Source organism: Crocodylus siamensis, chromosome 2, assembly GCF_052110815.1.
Source record: "Crocodylus siamensis isolate JL-2025a chromosome 2, ASM5211081v1, whole genome shotgun sequence".
NCBI lineage: Eukaryota > Metazoa > Chordata > Crocodylia > Crocodylidae > Crocodylus > Crocodylus siamensis.
Window position 1 is genome coordinate 276106972 of NC_143396.1, and position 16042 is coordinate 276123013.

The 16042-nt window shown below is 50.6% G+C and overlaps 1 long non-coding RNA gene across 1 annotated transcript in view; it reads right to left on the minus strand.

Annotated features, from left to right (window-relative positions):
* Positions 1-11140: 11140 nt before the first annotated feature.
* Positions 11141-16042, minus strand: part of LOC149872236 (uncharacterized) — a 39194-nt gene continuing 34292 nt past the window's right edge. Inside the window, exon 3 of the long non-coding RNA XR_016440599.1 lies at positions 11141-11195. This is a non-coding gene — a long non-coding RNA (uncharacterized LOC149872236). The remainder of the gene's footprint in view (positions 11196-16042) is intronic.

The window sequence follows — 16042 nt, forward strand, 5'->3', positions numbered from 1 at the left end:
GTAATTGATGGCAGTCACTCGTCGTGGTGCCCTGTGACCAGTGGGGTCCCTCAAGGCTCTGTCCTGGGACCCATACTGTTCAACATCTTCATTAATGATGTGGACATTGGAGTCAGGAGTGGACTGGCCAAGTTCGCCGATGGCACCAAACTTTGGGGCAAAGCATCCACGCCAGAAGATAGGCGGGTGATCCAGGCTGACCTGGACAAGCTCAGCAAATGGGCAGACGAGAACCTCATGGTGTTTAACACCGAAAAATGCAAGGTTCTCCACCTTGGGAGGAAAAACCTGCAGCACCCTTATAGGCTCGGCAGTGCTACGTTGGTTAGCACTACAGAAGAAAAAGACTTGGGGGTCATCATTGACCACAAGATGAACATGAGCCTGCAATGCGATGCTGCGGCTAATAAAGCGACCAAAACGCTGGCTTGCATCCATAGATGCTTCTCGAGCAAATCCCGGGACGTCATTCTCCCCTTGTACTCGGCCTTGGTGAGGCCGCAGCTGGAGTACTGCGTCCAGTTTTGGGCTCCACAATTCAAAAAGGATGTGGAGAAGCTTGAGAGAGTCCAGAGGAGAGCCACGCGCATGATCAGAGGTCAGGAAAACAGATCTTACGATGACAGGCTGAGAGCCATGGGACTCTTTAGCCTGGAAAAGCGCAGGCTCAGGGGTGATCTGATGGCCACCTATAAGTTTATCAGGGGTGACCACCAGGATCTGGGGGAACGTTTGTTCACCAGAGCGCCCCAAGGGATGACTAGGTTGAATGGTCACAAAGTCCTGCAAGACCGTTTCAGGCTGGACAGAAGGAAGAATTTCTTTACTGTCCGAGCCCCCAAGGTCTGGAACAGTCTGCCAGCAGAGGTGGTTCAAGCACCTACATTGAACACCTTCAAGAGTAAATTGGATGCTTATCTTGCTGGGATCCTATGACCCCAGCTGACTTCCTGCCCTTTGGGCAGGGGGCTGGACTCGATCTCCTGAGGTCCCTTCCAGCCCTGATGTCTATGAAATAAGCAGGTGCAGTTCCACTGAAAATGACTGAAGTGGCACTTGCATCAAGGAGTTCAACCGATTCCTCTTCAAGCATAGGCAGGCCTTGCCAGGATAGTGGAGCAGACTTTCTGTCAAAGAATCCTGCAAATCTTGGACAGCTGATCGCCACCACTCTCACCCTAAAACCTGCACAGATATGCAGCCTGACGACAGCTAGCCATGCAGCCAGGTCTCAGCTCAGCTGCTGACTGGTTAAGAAACATACGCAGATCCTACAAACATGTTACCCCATCTCATCTACTCACTGCACACTTGTTTCTACCCCACCAACATGGCTCGTCTTTTAGCCTCTAAACTCTTTGGAAAAGGGCCTAGTCATATACAAGGTTTTCTAGTACCTGGCAAAACCTGTTTTTCAGATGCCAAGATCTACAAGCACTAAAGCAAGGGCATTAAACTCATCCACCAGAGCATACTCAACATTGGTCTGTGGTCCATACTGGAATCGACACTCTGCAGAGCACCCACAGAACCAGGTGTTGCCTGCGTACCACATGTGCCAACCTCAGGAGCTGGATCCAGTCCTGTATGTGGCACAGGAGGTCCAAGACGCAGGCTGCATGTGGCACCCCAGACTGCCCCCTGCACTACCTGCAGCATATGTGGCTCCAGGTCCAAACTACACACCACATGCTGCACACAGGCCAGAAACTGATCCATCAACCTATGGACATGATCAGATGGCTTCACAGGCGACATGTTTGACACCTCTGCACTAAACAATGAGTGGTAAAATGTAGCTTGCCAAAAATGCAGTAAGAGCACAGCTTTCAGTATCAGATGTGTGCTTTCAGAGCACCAACTTCCTTTTGAATGCAGGAGTATGTGTATAGGAAAGAACTAGGGGATAGGGATTTATTTGTTCTTGATGCTATCCCAGTGGTAATGCTCTGCCAATATTGGGTTCATTTCCATTTCTACTTCCTTGCAAAGCAACATCAATACAACAAACAGCAGCATACCTACAGGCTGAGGAACTCCCTTCTTGTCAGCACAGAGGCAGAAAAGGATCTTGGAGTCATTATTGATTCCAAAATGAACATGGGCCGCCAATGCGAGGACATGGTCAGGAAGGCTAACCGCACCTTGTCGTGCATCCACAGATACATCACGAGCAGGTCCAAGGAGGTGATCCTCCCTCTCCATGCGACACTGGCCAGGCCACAGCTGGAGTACTGCATCCAGTTCTGGGCACCACATTTCAGGAGGGATGTGGACAACATGGAGAGGGTCCAGAGGAGGGCCAGTCGCATGATCGGGGGCAGCAGGGCAGGCCCTACAAGGAGAGGCTACAGGACCTAAACCTGTTCAGCCGCCACAAGGCGGCGGAGAGGGGGGGAGGAATTGGTGGCCGTCTACAAACTGGCCAAGGGGGGACCGGCAGGCTACGAGTCCCTGTTCCCCCGAGCCCTGCCAGGAATAACAATGAATAATGGCCATAAGTTGATGGAGAGGAGACTCAGGCTAGATATCAGGAGGCACTACTTCAGAGAGTCAGGGCGGCTAGGATCTGGAACCAACTTCCAAGGGAAGTGGTACTCGCTCCTACCCTGGGGGTCTTCAGAAGGAGGCTGGATAGACACCTCACCAGGATCATTTGACCCCAGCATTCTTTCCTGCCCACGGCAGGGGGTAGGATTTGATGATCTACTTAGGTCCCTTCCAGGCCTACCAACTATGAAACTATGAATAGGGCAATGGTTTTCAGCAAAGATTCATTCTATTTAGTCTAACAATAGCCAAGACCATTCCTGCCAGGAAATTGAAACCCAAACAGTCCAGATAGCTCAAACCAATTGCTCAGAAACTGAACTAGCATGCAAGACCCTAATCCTGAAAAGGCTCACACCCACGCTTTAAGCACCCACACAGTGCTATTTCAGTGGGATGATGCTTCCACCTGCAGCAAAGCATGTTTCTAAGTTTGTTACAGACCAAGAAATCAAAAGAAATATGCAGTCTGCTATTCAGCTGTATTGATATGCTAAAGAACCGGAAACAAAATGGTAGCCCCATTGACATCAACAAAGGCTTCAGTTTTGCAGAGCTGGCTGTGCCTTGCAGCTGTTTAATAAGCTAATTTAAGTTTCAGTAGACCAAATTCATCCTTGGGAGAATCTTGCACAAAAATCAGTGAAATTGTACAAAGGATGAACTGAGCCCATCACATATATAGTACCCGTTTCTACCACTAGGAATGTCACCAAAACTGTTAGCTTTTACTGCCCCCCACAAAATAAGCTATTTGGATATCATCTGTGCCCACCACAGCTCTAGTATCCATTCACACGCTGCCTTGGCACGGGCGCCTGATGATGGGCTCAGGCAGGCTTTGTGCAACCTCCGACAGAGGCCCCAATCACCCTCGGGGAAGACCCCAGAACTCACCTGCCATGACCAAGTGTTTCTGCAGTGGTGGGGTCTCCCGTTGACAGTCCCTCGAGGTTGGTCATTCTTCCTGATGGATGTTTGCGGGGCTCCATCATCCCTATGCCCCTACCATATACCAACCTCCAGCCCTGATCTCGATGTGGCCGGCCCTCTGGTCTTGATGATCCTTATCTGCCGCATGGTATCTAGTATCAGGTCTCCTTTTCCTAGTGGACTAGGAGTCCATTAGATAGTCCTCTCTCCTGCGGGTCTCTCCTAATCAATGCTGGATGCCTGTCAACTCTTGCAAGCAGACCCTGTCATCCAGCTGTCACTCAGGCCCCTCAACATAGGGTTACCCAGAAAATACAACAAAATGACAAAACAAAGCAGAAGACAACCGAGAAGTATATAAAAGGCTGGGGGGAAATAAGAAGGAAGGGCATAAAGAAAGAGGCAGGCACAGAAAGCAAAAAATCAGGCTGGGCTGCCTATTATACTTGCTCTGTCCTAGAGCACGCGCCTGTCTGTATCCCCCAAGGCTGCTCTGCTCTCTATGCCTGCTGAGAGCTTCTTATACTTCTTTCTCTAAGTTGGTTCTTCTCCCACAACCTGGTCTGTTAGTGCCCAGTGTGGAGAGTATCAGTCATCTCCAGTTCTTCTCCCTGCTCTTCCTAGAGCGGGGTTTCTTCTCCCACGCTGGCATTACCCATGACCAGTGTGGGGTTTTCCTGCCACCGGCATGGAGAGCATCTGCAGCCTCTGCTGCCTCTCCCACTCTCCCCTGCTCCCAGCTGGTGCTGGCTTTTATCCTGGCCAGCCGGTGGTAGTCTGTGATGTCACCTGGCGGCTCCAGCTGTATATAGGCGCAGCTTATGAACTGCACGGGCTTCTCTTGTCAGTGTTCCTTGTCTGACATCCAGAGCCCCAAAGAGGGAGTAACCTTTACTTTTGGGGGTTTCCCCCGGGGTTGCGTAGCTGGGACACCATCTCAAAGTGCTTTAGCCATGAATACGCTATCTTCACAGCATCAGGTGAAGTAGGGCTGCGCTATACTTAGATACAAAGCCAAGGCATTAACAGGTTAAGGATTAAATCTAGTAAATGACTTACCTGCCCACATGTTAAAGCTTGCAGCCCCCAATTTGTAGGGCCTCAGACATGAGTCCAAAACCCCACATTACGTGCCCAGGCTCCCTGTGCAGTGCATGGAGTTGGGTCATGTCCCAGCAGGCATGTTTCTGAACTCAGCTGGGTTGGGTGTGCTCCAAACCCAAAACCAGGACTGCAAAGAGGCTCCAACATAACCTTGAGAGGGATATCTGACAAAGGCCATGTCTACACAAGACGGGGACTCATTACTACTGCGCAGTAGCATTGCATGGCACAAAGTGTGATGCAATGCTGTTGTGCAGTAATAGTGAGCTACTGCATAGTCAGCATCACATAAAAGCCATTCAGTGCCACTACTGTGCAGTAACTGTGGTTACTGTGCAGTCATTTAGTACATACAAGTACATTTAGTATATACAAGTACTAAATGACTACGCAGTAGTGATTGTGCAGTCAGCATCTCATGTAGGCATAGCCAGTGATCAAGGACACTCCCAGAGTACCCTCACAGGTGGGAGTGCATAGATTCATAGATGTTTGGGTCAGAAGGGACCTCAATAGATCATTGAGTCTGACTACCTGCCCTGGCAGGAAAGAGCGCTAGGGTTAGATGACCCCAGCCAGGTGCATATAATCCAGGCCAGGATCAAGCCCACCGATTACTACCCCATGGTCCTTGTCCATGTGGGTACTAATGATGCGGCCAGGAGAACCCCCGATCACCTGATGGCGGACTACCAGGCTCTCGGCAGCGTGCTGAGGGAATTTGGTGCACAGGTGGTATTCTCTTCCATCCTACCAGTGAACGGACGTGGAAGACGGCATGAGAACTGCATCCGAGAGACCAACTGGCGGCTTCGGCAGTGGTGTCTCGAGGCAGGCTTCGGCTTCCTGGACAATGACCCACACATTACAACGAGGGACATGCTCAGCTGGGATGGGCTTCACCTGTCCCCCAAAGGTAAGCGTGTGTTTTCTTACAGGTTGGCGGATCTCCTCCGGCGGGCTTTAAACTAGGCTCGTCGGGGGGAGGGGAAGATGAGGGTGGGGGAGGCTGTGGACCACCAAACCAGGTGGCACCAACAAGGACAGCCCAGCCTGAAGAAAGAGAGCTTTGGGAACGTGAAAGGCAGGGGGTGGACAGCAATACGGCACAGGTAAGGAACGGGAAGGTTAGGGACAAAAAGCCCTTTAGGACTTGGAGCGAGGGGGTAGCAAAAGCACCAGTCACAGGGCTCAAGTGCCTATATACTAATGCTAGGAGCATGGGGAACAAGCAGGATGAACTAGCGCTCCTGGTTGCACTAAACGACTACGACTTAGTGGGGCTGACGGAAACCTGGTGGGATCCATCCCACGACTGGGCGGTACATATTGAGGGCTATAGATTGTACAGAAAGGACAGAGTGGGGAAAAGGGGGGGAGGGGTTGCGCTCTATGTTAAGGAGCAATATACATCAACCCTCATCAAGACAGAATCAAAGGATGAGGAAGTAGAAGGACTGTGGGTTAGGCTACATGGGGGGCAAGGAGAAAAGGATTTGGTGGTAGGGGTCTGCTACAGACCCCCACATCAAGGGGAAGAAATAGATTTGGGGCTCCTGAGGCAACTCTCAGAGACCATAAAAGCTAAAGAGGCGGTGGTCATGGGGGACCTAAACTACCCGGACATCTGCTGGGAGACACAGACAGCAAAGTCCCACCGCTCACGCAGGTTTCTAACCTGTGTACAGGACCTCCACCTGACGCAGGAGGTACATGGTCCCACTAGGGGGAATGCCTTACTGGATCTGGTATTGGCAACGGGGGATGACATAGTAGGGGACCTACAGATCGGTAGCCATCTGGGGGACAGTGATCACCTAAAAGTACAATTCAACATAAGGCGTCGAGTGGGTAAGGTAACCAGTAGGGTGAACGTGCTGGACTTTAGGAAAGCTGATTTCAGCAAACTCAGGCGATTAGTGAAGGATGCACTGCAGAGTAGTAGTTTTGAAACGATGGGAGCCCAAGAAGGGTGGCTGTGCCTTAAGGAAGCTATCCTTCTCGCACAAAGCGAGACGATCCCCGTGCAAGGTAAAAGAGGGAAAGGGGCCAGGAGGCTTCCCTGGCTGACCAGAGAAATCCTGGGCAGACTAAGGGCCAAAAGGGGAGCACATAAAAAGTGGAAACAGGGAGAGATCACCAAAGAGGAATATACCTCTTCTGCTCGTGCTTGTAGGGAGGCAGTTAGACAGGCCAAAGCTACCATGGAGCTGAGGATGGCAACCCAAGTAAAAGACAATAAGAAATTGTTTTTTAGATATATAGGGAGTAAAAGGAAGGCCCAGGGAGGAATAGGACCCCTGCTAAATGGGCAGAAACAATTGGTGACGGACAGAGGGGACAAGGCTGAACTCCTCAACGAGTTCTTCGCCTCAGTGTTCCTAAGTGAGAGGCATGACAAGTCTCTCCCTGGGAGTGTAGGGAGGCAGCAGCAAGGCACCAGACTTCCATGCGTGGACCCTGAGGTGGTGCAGGGTCACTTGGAGGAACTGGATGCCTTTAAGTCGGCAGGCCCGGATGAGCTCCATCCGAGGGTACTGAAGGCACTGGCCGACATCATTGCAGAGCCACTGGCGGGAATATTTGAATGCTCGTGGCGCACGGGTCAAGTCCCGGAGGACTGGAAAAGGGCCAATGTGGTTCCCATTTTCAAGAAGGGGAGGAAGGAGGACCCGGGTAACTATAGGCCAGTCAGTCTCACCTCCATCCTTGGCAAAATCTTTGAGAAAATCATCAAGGCTCACATTTGTGAAGAGCCCAGCAGGACAAATTATGCTGAGGGGAAACCAGCACGGGTTCGTGGCAGGTAGATCGTGCCTGACCAATCTAGTCTCTTTTTATGACCAGGTCACAAAACGCCTCGACGCAGGAGGAGGGGTGGATGTTGTATACTTGGACTTCAGGAAGGCCTTTGATACGGTATCCCACCCCATACTGGTGAACAAGTTAAGGGGCTGTGACTTGGATGACTGCACAGTCCGGTGGGTGGAGAATTGGCTGGAGGGTCGCACCCAGAGAGTTGTGGTGGATGGGTCGGTTTCGACCTGGAAGAGTGTGGGCAGTGGGGTCCCGCAGGGCTCGGTGCTTGGACCAATACTCTTTAATGTCTTCATCAGCGACTTGGACGAGGGGGTGAAATGTACTCTGTCCAAGTTTGTAGATGACACTAAGCTATGGGGCGAAGTGGACACGCCGGAGGGCAGGGAACAGCTGCAAGCAGACCTGGACAGGTTAGACAAGTGGGCAGAAAACAACAGAATGCAGTTCAACAAGGAGAAATGCAAAGTGCTGCATCTAGGGAGGAAAAATGTCCAGCACACCTACAGCCTAGGAAATGACCTGCTGGGTGGCACGGAAGTGGAAAGGGATCTTGGAGTCCTAGTAGACTCCAAGATGAACATGAGTCGGCAGTGTGATGAAACCATCAGAAAAGCCAATGGCACTTTATCGTGCATCAGCAGATGCATGACAAATAAGTCCAAGGAGGTGATACTTCCCCTCTATCGGGCGCTGGTCAGACCGCAGCTGGAGTACTGCGTGCAATTCTGGGCGCCGCACTTCAAGAAAGATGCGGATAACCTGGAGAGGGTCCAGAGAAGGGCCACTCGTATGGTTAAGGGCCTGCAGGCCAAGCCCTATGAGGAGAGATTAGAGAAACTGGACCTTTTCAGCCTCCGCAAGAGAAGGTTGAGAGGCGACCTGGTGGCTGCCTATAAGTTCGTCAGGGGGGCACAGAAGGGAATTGGTGAGTATTTATTCACCAAGGCGCCCCCGGGGGTTACAAGAAATAATGGCCACAAGCTGGAGGAGAGCAGATTTAGATTAGATATTAGGAGGAACTTCTTCACAGTTCGAGTGGCCAAGCTCTGGAACGGGCTCCCAAGGGAGGTGGTGCTCTCCCCTACCCTGGGGGTGTTCAAGAGAAGGTTGGATGTGTATCTAGCTGGGGTAATGTAGGCCCAGCACTCTTTCCTGCTTATGCAGGGGGTCGGACTCGATGATCTATTGAGGTCCCTTCCGACCCTAGCATCTATGAATCTATGAATCTATATCTAACTGTTACAGGATCTTTCCCTGGTTGGGCTTACCACAGATCATGAATAAGCGGGAGAACAGTGAACAGGCTTGGTACCTTTTATTACTGAACATCAACATAGCCGCGCAGCGGCTAGAACTCACCACGCCTCACGCGCCCTAATGGTGCGCGAGACCGATGAACCTGGCTGGTGAGTAGTTTCTGGGGTTTCAGGTCACCGGGATCAGGCGGGTCTCTGCGTCCTCCTTCGGTTGGCCACACCGAAGGCCGAGCTGTGTCCGTATTAACCTGCCGTGAATCATTCCAAGTCCGTTGGACGCAGAAAGGACCCTGACGATCAGGTGCAGGCTCCTTTTATAGCTTAGGTGACATGCAGTGGTGTGATTGTGTGAGGCACCTTTCGATAGGCCCATGGCGCTGGCTGACTGGCGCTGGACTCCGCCTTGTGGAAAGTTCTAGCTACTGCTTATCTCTTACATTGATGGCAGAAAAACAACTATGATCTGCCTAGCAACTGTTACATAACTCTTTGTAACTTTTCTGATTGGCGAACACGGCCACTTAAACATAGTGATCACAACATGCCCCCCTGGCCATGTGAGCCAAAAACTTACAACAGATACCAAAACAGACTTAACACGTTTGATCTCTGCTAAGGAGGTTACAAACAAAACGAATGGTGCGGCGTAATACCAACTGTAATGAGTTAAGTGAATAAATTCAATCAAGTAACCAAGGTTCGATTAGGCTGCCAGGTCAATATTACAGTATACTTTGCGTCTCTCGGCAGCTGTTATTCGTTTGAGGAAGGCACTTATAGTAGGTAACCTGCATAGCCTAGGCGATTTGACAATGAATGCAATGAACGATCAAACCAACACAACAGGATGCTATCAATACAACAATTAAAACTGTAAATAGGGGAGTTAGGAGATTCGCCAACCATGGTGAAAGCCAGAGGTTAAATGCGGATTGGAACGTTTCAGCTAGCCAATTAAAGGGGGTCTGGACAATTGTACACGTATCCTCAGCCACCTTTCGGATTTGATTGATGGCTCTAGAAAGGGGCTCCGAGGCGTTATAGATAACGAGACAACAGGTCTCATCTGGTGCAGTGAGGTTAAGCACTGCGCAGAACCCACCTTCTTTGGCCAACATGAAATCCAACACAAGGCGGTTTTGGAAGGCAACCTTAGAAGTATCCTGCAACTGCTGGTTGAATACTTCCAAAGCATCCGCCGTACTATTGGCCAGCCTGGCTAGCAATTCCAGAGTTTGCAGCTGCTGGATGGCCAATGCCGAGACGGAGGCTCCAGTAACAAACATGCCATACATGGTCCACCCAGTGGTAAACTTCCTGCGCTCAGTTTCAGTCATATTTGACCAAAATTTCGACTCCCCCATGACACCTGTAATTTGTTCATTGGGGATCACATTGCGGGTGCTCTGGACATGGTTGGGAAATGTAAGCGGGGCAGTCCAATGGGTAACACTGGAAAACTCATAGGGGCGTAGCGTGACTTGGACCAAAATACAAACACACTTTGAAATGATAGGGAAAGTGACTGTACAGAACGGCTTGGGTTGAGTTTTCGTCTTGTTGACAACAGAACATAGTATAGTGGGGAGGTTGGATCAGTGCTATTGGTGGGGGGTGTCTAGTGTTAAAGAGGGCCAATAACGGTTTTAGATGTGGGCTAAAGCGTCTGGTAATGAGTTTGAATGCAGCACGATGAGCAGGTGGACCAAAGTGACTGCCCACCATTATAAATGCTTTTACAGGGAATAGGCAAAATACTTCAGCATCCTCAAAAGACCTCCTCGCCATGGAGGTTCCAAAAGTACACGGAGTGGCATGACATCCTGGCCAATAGCACGGGGTGCCCGGAGTGGAAAATTTAATTTTCACCATTCGTAAGACGGTTTGAGGGAGTGGGAGAAATGGGGAGAGTAATTGAAACAATCCTGTGGGATACCTTGAACAGTACAATTGATTGGGGATGTGCCATTCCATTCCCACATGTAAGTGAGGAATTGAATGGAACAACTCGTGTCGCAGGCTAAGTAGCGAATGGTTTCATTACCAGGGGATGCACATACAAAACTTAGAAATAAATCTGAGTAATTAACAGGGGTGACAGCTATGCGAAAGGGACTGTCTGCAGCGGAGGTAGGTGTATGCCCACAAACTGAACCTGATGTATGCCCAGTAAGCAGCATCCACTCTCGCGAGGTACGGAGAAACAGGTTGTCTGCGATGGATGATGGGGATGTAATGAGAGTCCACGTCGTGTGTCCCGTGATGCCGCAGTGTAAGATGCACATCAAAATGATACCTGCTGATAGTGAAAGGTAAAGTCAGAAAAATTAGCCAAAGCTTTCACTGTCAGCAGGATAGGCGTACAGCTGCTATTTGTTCTTTTGACCTTCCCACAAGCCTCTCCCATAATCCTGCAAATGACAGGGGTGACACCCGCTGGTCTCGTGGCAATGGCATGGTGGTCTGGTGAAGGAGAGGTTCGGTGTCAGCTCTTTTATCTCGTCGATCAAACATCTCGGAAGGTCACTTGATCTGTAAAATAATTAGATGTTAGTTCAATAAATCACTACGCGGTTTTAACCAATTGAGATGAACTAAGTGCTTGCGGTCATCGGATGAAAATCGACCAGATGAAGCTTGTAAGTATGGGCTAGGGCTGTAGCTTTGACAATCTCACCTGGGAACACGGGTGGATATTTGGTGGGCATTGGAGTGAGAAAGGCAACCCATACAAGGTCTCCGGGTTTAAAGTTTGGCTGCCATCCTCTTCGAGTTGGAGGGTACGCACGGCCCAAGGGGCTTTGTCAGTGTTCAAGTTGATTAGGACTTCAGATAATATGCAGTCCCAGCCCTTGAAGTCAGTGCGTTGAAGGGTTAAGAGAAGTTTACGCTTTAGCTCACCTATCGCTCGCTCTACAATGCCGTTTGATTGAGGATGTTACGGCAAATGCATATGATGACAGATGTTGTGGGTGGTAAAGAACTGTTGAATGCAGCGACTGTTAAGTGGGGGTCCTCCATCAGTCTGAACTTCTGTGGGTATCTGCCACCGTGAGAACTGCTGTAAGAAGGCCTGGACACAACGGGGTCCATCCGTCTTGGTCATTAGAATAACACCAATCATATGGGATCTGAGGTCGACGACAACCAGTGCCTTAGGGTATTGACGGGCTCCCGGCAGAGGTCCTGCAAAATCAGCCTGCCAGAAGGCTCCAGATTGGAACTGGTTGGAGTTGTAAGCTCCTTTGAGAAACTTGTGGTTTTGGGGTTTGATCCGGATGCATTGCTGACAAGCTTTGGTGACGTGTTCCCAGTCTCGGGGGCCTGGTAGGCCATTTCGAGCGGAGTATTTCCATCCTCTGATACTGTGGTATCGATTTATGGCAGTTCGTATTCCTGGGTGTCCCCACATGTCGTGTAACCACTTGAGATATTTATTGCCTACGGGTTTTCTGGATGTTCCTGCACCTGCTGTGCTAGCGATCTGGCGCTCAGCAGCGTGAATGCTAGTGAACTCCTCTGTTAGCATTGGGCCTAGAGACAGGTCTGCATCAACCGCTGTGTGGAGTGGGTCTGTATCATTTTGATGAGACCAGGTATGATGAACCATTGGTGGGTATCGCATGCACTCGATGATGGTGAAGATATCGTCCCATTCATCCGAGTATTGTTCGGGTTCGGCCGTGCCCATAAGCGTGCTGCAAATCCATTGCGAGTTGAGTACCAAAACGACTGGGGTAAGATTCTGGTCGTGAACGTTGGCGATGTGTGACAATGCTGCTTTGGCTCCTCTTAGCTCCATCTCCTGGGCGTTGGTAGGTGTTGGCACATTAGCCAATGCTTGGCCAAGGGGGTTAATCCACGTTATGGAGCTCTTACCGCAGAGGGTACACTTCCAAGCAGGCCCCCCTCCAAAAATCGGGAGGTTCCGTCGCTAGCGACGTTGCCGGGAAGGGAAGTACCGTGTAACACTGGACGCTGCTCGGGGTTCGGGGTGACTGTTGCGCTGTCGCAGTACATCCAATTTACCCACGTGTACTGACCACTCGTGGCTAAGGTATACCATGTTGCTGCTGTTCCATGGAAGTCACTCAGAGTCCACTTGGGATCGATGGTGAAGAGCAACATGACACTGGGAGCGGCTAGTGTTCCACCCCCATGGTGTAGGTTGTGTTCCTGTGCGAGGCGAAGAGTTAACAATAGCTTGCCTAGGTGACCATAGCAATGTTGTTCTTTATGGAGGGCTCAGTTGAGGAAAATTGCCGACTTCCCGCCGGCAGTGTGGGCTGTGATCCACAAGTGAGTGGGTGTCCATCCAACAGTAAGTTGAAGCGGTGTCATAGGTCCAAAAGGTACTAGCGAGGTAGTAGTAGCAGAATCAATCAGGGCTTGGATGTGATGGTTGTCATGTTGTGTCCACAGCTGGTGCTTGGCAACTTTCTTACGCAAGCGACTCCGGAGTGTGCTCAAAGCAGGTAAGTGCTCGGGTGCAATATGATGCCGGAACCAGTTGATATGCCCCAAAAACTGCTGAGCTTGTTTTGGTGTAGGGGACATATCTGAGCTGATATTCCATGGTGGAGTTGGGACAGAAGCGGGTGACGTTACACGGCCTCCTTGTGTGTGTTCTGTTCCAAGAAACGTGCACGCGACAGATGGTTCGAGGTTTGACTTTGCAATGTTGACCTCCCACCCTTCCAGGCGTAAATGGTCAACTAGTTGATTGGCAGTGAGCTTGACGTCCATGGGTTTACTTCCCAACACTAAGATGTCATCAACATAGTTGAATACCTGAGTACTGCCTTCATCGTCAGGGTGCTTAAAGCGTCGCAACGAGCTGTTCATGGCTTGCGTGGCTAAGGCGGGTGAGTTGGAATACCCTCAAGGGCAAACGTTCCAACGGTAAATTCGACCTTGTACTCCCATACATAAGATTCCAGCTTCGTCATTAAGAAGGAGACTAAAGAACATGTTAGACAAATCAATGGTACATGCTGACCAACTTCCACAAGCCATAGTTGCAAGAATGTTGGCTTGGATGTCTGGGGGTGACTTCACTGGTACTAGTTGAATGAGGTCTGAACGCCTGTTGGCTTGGCGATAATCTACTACCAAGCGGGCTTTGGTGGGATTCTTCGGTTTCGGTATTCCCCAGCCGGGGGACACGAAGCGACTATGAAGTATTGGTTCTATTTTCCCTTCGGCGGTGAGGTGATTTAAGAGGGTGATTAGTGATGGAATAAGCTGAGGCTTGGTCTGTATGGGAATGTATTTCCATGGGGCAACTGTAGGGTTCTTGAGTCGAGGTATGTATGGGGGTGGTAGTCCCGTCGCTGAGGTGCGAACTGGGAGAACGCTGCAAACCTTGCTTTTCAGGTTTAAGACAAATATCTCGTGCACTCCTAGGAGTCGTTGGTTGCCTAAGACAGCCTCAATGACTATGGGTGGGTCGCCGAGACGTACCTTAACCAACGGAGCTGCAGTGGTGGTGTTGATGCCGGCTACATAAATGATGTGGTTTGTGGGTCAGTTCGGGACAGTGGAGTTGATTACGGTGATTTCCACTCCAGTGTCCAGCAAAAAGTACACTGGAGTTCGTTCTCCTGTGGTGGGATGATGACAGGAATGGTAGCATAGGGGCGGGGATCTGGTTGTCGAGTGCTAATGGGTAGGCAAGAAGCTTTACCAAAATTTTGATCCGAAGAAGACGATAGGGTTCTCAACTCAGTTCGTTGGTTGACGTCTTCCTTTTCATGGCCGGCGTCCGCCGCTACTGGTTTTTTGGTTTTCGTGGGAACTGAAATCCCAATTGAGTTGCCAGTTGCTTCTGGGTGTCATCATCTAAATTCCTGCGGACCTCCTTTTTTATGCCTGCTTGATTTAGCAGGAATCCGAAATGGGCACGCTCCTCAGGTGTACACTCAGGGTAATGACGTGGGATTCCTTGCATAGAGTTCAGCGTTTGGCCTTGCTCTTTGCAATGTGCAGCAGTCGCGACTGGGGTGACTTCTATTGCACACACTAGTTCTGGTTTTCCACACCGTTGACGTCTCCGATGCTGGAAGCGGTACAGTGACAAGAGGGGTTGATTATGAAGAGAGCTGGTTTGGAGCTCCACCATCTCCGTGTTATCAGTGTAAATATCAATTGTAGCTTGAAGGATTGCTGGAGGGATCTCGAGTTGAAGGGGATCCTCACAATGTCTCTGTGGCCACGGGTTGTGACGAACAACTGGTGTCTGTGAAGGACACGTAATTTCTGGACCGCCATCATTGCTGGTTCCAGTGAATGTGTTAAGGAGTCATCGAGGAAAGGATGGTCCCCCACCATGGGTGGGCATTGTTGCCGAATCGGCAAGTTCATCGGAACTCTCGGTGCTGCCGTTCGAACGTGCTGGTGTTGCGAGAGGCGCGCGTGAAGCTGTGATCCGCCGCTTGGGTAAGGAGAGATAAACAGCTCCTGCAAGGGCATTGACGAATGGCTACGAATCTGGGGCGTGAATGGGTTGAGTTCCCTCATGGACTTGGTGTGGCTTTTCATGTACTGTACCGGCAACTAAGGCTGAGAGAGAGAGAGATAGGCCACGGCGTGTTGTCAGTTTCCAGGCCAGTCGAACCGGGAAGGAGTCCCAAACTGAAAGCTTCCATGCGTAACAAGACTGATGGCTTTTCGCTTGCTGAGCGTCTCATGGCCACATTCCAACACTAATTGTCCGAGCCACTGTGCTGGGGTTTCATTTTCTTGTCTTGCCTTCCTGTTAATAAGCTCGTTCATCTCGCCGCGGTCGTGATCTCGGGTGGTCCGCTCAGTAAAGAGATTCCCATCTCCATCTTGCCGAGTCTTTACTATCTTGACAGGCTGGGCTTGGACCGGAGGGATCAGCAAGGGGCCGGGCATTGGCGGAGTGGTGTCCATAGGAGGCGTTGCTTGGGCCCTGCCCCCTGGGTCAGGGAGGGGCGGGTAAAGCAGCGTCACCACCGAAGGCGGCACCTTCCCTTCCGGATAAGGTGGTGGGGGTGGAGTAGTAGGCAGTGCCGTTGCTGTGGCGGGTAACAGCTCAAAGACCTTATGCTTATGGCCGTCGCCAGAGGAAGGGTCATTTCTTCCCACCACGCAGCTGATGGTGATCAGCGCCATTTCATAATCGTTAAGGCGCCCAAGCGTGGCCGCAAAACCCTCTAAACACACACACGCAAGCACTCTGCTTTCTTCCCCTTTTTCTTAAAATTTATTGTCCCAACAGCGGTGAAGACTCCCCATAACCTCCGGTGACTTGCGCCGCCGGGGATAACAAACTGAGAAAGGTTCACCCCCTCTGTACAGCGCTTCTTGCCTGTCAGAGCCACTATCTTTTTCATGAAAGCGTCCCAATCCTGAGA